Raw genomic sequence first — 4,395 nt, 5'->3', positions numbered from 1 at the left:
AAGGCAGGGGCAGATGTGCCATGAACTGAGTCCAATTCATTTTTTATCTCATATGGAGTTAAACCCTTTAAATGAAAATGTTTCATTACCGCTCTGAACTCGCTTTTTTTCATTTTTCTTAACAAACAATTTTCTTTTTTCAATTGGTTATAAAAACACGTAAACTCAGAAGATGTGGACTGTGACTGCACCGTATATCTAGTCGGGAGTGGTGCTGACTAAAAACAAATGATTTGGAGCGATTCGCGCGCCATCTGTTGGTCATTCTAAGGACTTATTGATCTACCCTCGTATCAACCCTTCTAAACATCTTTTTCACATTTCATGCGCAAGGGCTTTTAACGTTTTCGAAGGATTCTGCGATAAATTCCAAAGAATTCTAGATAGGTTCAAAATAAATTTTGCTTTTTAAAATAAAAATTTTACTATCTGAAACCAAAGTTTTACTGCGATGGTATGCAGATCCGAATTCTTTAAAAACCGAGGAAAAAGGCAACATTGGTGCTGTTGGGCTAGGCTAAGGCTAGACCTTTTTTAAACTGATGATTGACCAGAAATATACCAATGGTCGGTGAAATTTAAAAAAGGTTTAGGTCAGGATTTGTTTTCTTTCTTTGAATCATTATTTTTCACTACAAATTGTACCAAAAATTGTTGCAACGGTTTATTTTTTACAAATATGTTGTGCATTAATTTTTTTTTTAATTAGTCATTCTACTGTCTATACACTGCTCATTTATAACATTAAAATAATGCTTGGGCTGCAGGTATCCAAGCCATCTCAATGTTTTGTGGCCCAAATGGCTCGCGGAATCGATTGTTCAGAGGATCGTCATCAGATATTGGTACAATCTCGCTGGCAATGCCATTGTCTATGCGCACTTTAACTCTTTCATAGACATCAGGAAGATTCGCTCTAGGAGCCATTAATGGACACAAGCAACCACCTACGATTACTCCAATGACGTTTCTGCGACCGTCATCTATTCCTATATTCCAAAAACCCGACACCAAAGGGTAAGTTCGACCTTCAATATATAAACTTTCGTAATGATGAATATTGAGTCTAAGGGGTAGAGGATGAACTGCAGAATGTTTATGTACCAGCCAAGCTAATTCTAGAAAAAAGTATAATCAGAAAATTAGTGATTCATTAAGTAATTAATTAATTTTAGTCATATTGTGTAAATTCAAATTATAAAATTTGCATTCTTGGTTAGCGGATTAGTTTTCTATAATTGGGTTACCAGGATATCACTAGTTTATAGATTCAGAGCGCTTTAGGAGAAAAAAATATTGCTATTCGTAATGCACTTTGAACTATAGGTATGGTTAAATTTACCTATAGGTTTAGGATAAACCACTAGAATGAAACACAAAATACCATTTACAGTTCGCATTTTTTGCGTCTAGAGAACACCCACTTTTAACGAATTTTAATTAAGAACAACCTATAAATGTATAGTTTTAAATGTTTCAGTATATGATACGCTTGTCGGAATCTCATTGGTCAAAAAAATTTTGACGTATATTACACGTGTCGCAATCTTATTGCACGTTCTAAATCATATGTATTTAAATAAACTGTTTATTCACATGTTTAATTCGAAGAGCAATAAATAAAATATTACGCATTAAATAGGTCACTATTGTTTTAACAAACATAATAACAGTTTATCTTTTGATGAAAAAGAAAAAAGGTAGATTCGTATCCAACTTTGACTAGTTTAATTATGCAGTCGCGATCCTTATCTTATTCTATAGAATAAAACCCTTTTTCTGAAGTGTTAATTTGACCTCAGAAAATCAGCAGTGGTCTTTTGGTTGCAAACATTTTTTCACAAACGTAATAAAAAATTTATTATTATAGATTTCAAGCAAATGAAACTTCCATGCAGAATGTACCTGAAAGATTTCAAATTAATTTGGTATCATATTACTGGCATAGGCACAACACGGAATGTTTTAGGCAAAAGAGGAGAGTCTATAAGGACGAGTTTTGGCCCAATTTAGATTTGGCACAAAAAATTCGAAAAAATTCCCACAGTATCTACCAACAATAAGAAGTAAATTCCACATTAAACGGACCACCCTCATCCCCCCTATTCACCCCAAGGACCTTTTACAAAAATGAAAACTTCATCGCTTCTATGCATACATAGGTTTTTGGGGTCACCGATTTTGAATCCAACGTCCGTTGACCTCCATCATATCAGATTCAAGATCATTTGAATGTCAAAGTGCAGAAAATCCGATAGAAAAAATCAGAAAAATACATTTTTTAGGAGCGGGTGCTTATCTGGAAAATTTTACCCACTTCCAACGAGATCGCGATAAAATTTCAGCCACAACCACGTCTCACGACCGTGAGATAGGTGGTTACAGTCTGTAACGGAATTAAAACGAGGTTCCAACAAAAGCCTCGTGCACACTAAGAACACGGAGCGACCCAAGGACTACCACCTTCTGCATTTTCCCCGCAAGTGTTTTAGCATATTGTTGACACGTAGGGATGCTTTTTAGGCCATTAGCGAGTGAAAGCTTGGCACCTCCAAGTGCACTGATGATAAGGACGATTAGTTTAACCGAATATTTTAGGTACCAGCATTGCAACTCCCTTATAAGGTCTCGATACCTCGCTTTCTTTTCATTTTCCTTGGCTATGATGTTTTCGTCAGTTGGTGCCGAAAATCCGATAACGAACTTTGTTCGCTTCTCGAAGTCAAGAAGAACCATGTCAGGCTTCGAGTGAGCAACAGAAACAATTTTTGAGAATATAAAGTGCCAGTATATGCGGCACTTCCCATTCTCGACAATTGACTCGATTTCCCTAGGAGGACTTAGAGGAGCGATATTAAGGTTAATGCCGTAAGAGCGACAGAGATGGTAATGAAGCTCTCTTAGTGCCGCATTGTGTCTTTGAATGTAGGTCGTTTCCGCGTGAGTTGGATAACTATATAGTGTGTCAGCTAAATGCTCGGTGTGTGCATTGCACGCCCTGCAGCTATCATCAGGAATGTCTTGACTTAAAATTGGCGACGGTATGTTAAGGTGAAAATGACACCGTCTTGGCATGCAAAAATGAAACCCTCCGTACCAGACTTCAATCCGGGCGATTTAAGGAAAGCAAACCTTAACTCCCAAGACATTGACTTATCCTTCACATTTCTGTGGAAGATACCATGCATCCTCTTATCGAGGAGCTGTTCACGAAAGTTTTTCTCTTGTGCTTTCTTAATCTGGGCATTCAAGAGTGAGTACTCGAGAAAGATTCGATTTTATGCATTTTGCTCACCCCTAATACTGAAGTTAAGTCCGAGTGTTTCAGCAGCCTCCACCGCTGTTTTGTACAGAAATGCACCTTTGCCCACTTCTTCGTGATTCCTGACCATTTTAAGAAGAGGGTCTCTTCCATTTGCAACTCTATGTGCTGTACCCAGAATAATCCAGTTGTGAAGACATTCAAGACTCAATATTTCGCGACGACCTTGACGGCGTGAGATGTACAATCGCGGAACGGAAGACTTAAGATGCATGCTTTTGTTCATGTGCATAACCTTTCTGGACCCGATATCAAGGGATCTGAGCTCTTTCTTCGTCCATGGAACTACTCCAAATGAATAGAGTACTACCGGGACGGCAAGCATGTTCTTTGCAGATACTTTGTTCCTCGCTAACAGTTCGGAAGACCAAATCTGCCGGATGAGACGTTCGTATCTGCTTTAGAGAGTATCCTTTACAGATGTCACATCCTGAATTCGTCTCTGTGGCACGCCCAGGAATGTATAAGTCTCTCCAGCGCAAAGGTGTCATATGGCGCTTCTATCAACGAACTCAGGATCTTCAGGGATGCCATTAAGTTTTCCTCGCTTCAAATAAACCTTGGCGCATTTGTGTAACCCAAATTCCATTCAAATTTCCTTAGTATATCGTTCGACAATCCCCAGAGCTAGATGCAGTTGCTCTCTGTTTTTAGCATAGATCTTAAGATCGTCCATGTAAAATACATGAGTGACCTTGTACTTTCGATCTGCAGGTTTGCCGCACAAGTACCCATCGGAATGGTGCAGTGCTAGAGATAGTGGCAATAATGTAAGGCAAAAGAGGAGTGGGCTCATGGTGTTACCCTGAAAGACACCTCCCTGAAACGTGACCTTGTTATTTGTCACACGATTTTTTCCAGATGAGATATTAAATATTATGAGATATTAAATATTAAATCTGATATTAAATCCAGGCCATCGATTAGTCACGCTGGTAGAATGATGCATCTTTGCAGACACATCTATCGACGAGCAAGTTCTCCCGACATCCGGCTACGCCTTTCTTTGAGCCTCGTTGTTCATACATTTCTTGCCACACAGGTTCAATTGCCCGAACAATCCTATCATTTAG

Source organism: Belonocnema kinseyi, chromosome 1 (assembly GCF_010883055.1).
Source record: "Belonocnema kinseyi isolate 2016_QV_RU_SX_M_011 chromosome 1, B_treatae_v1, whole genome shotgun sequence".
In the NCBI taxonomy this organism is placed as follows: Eukaryota; Metazoa; Arthropoda; class Insecta; order Hymenoptera; family Cynipidae; genus Belonocnema; species Belonocnema kinseyi.
This window is presented reverse-complemented; position numbering follows the sequence as displayed.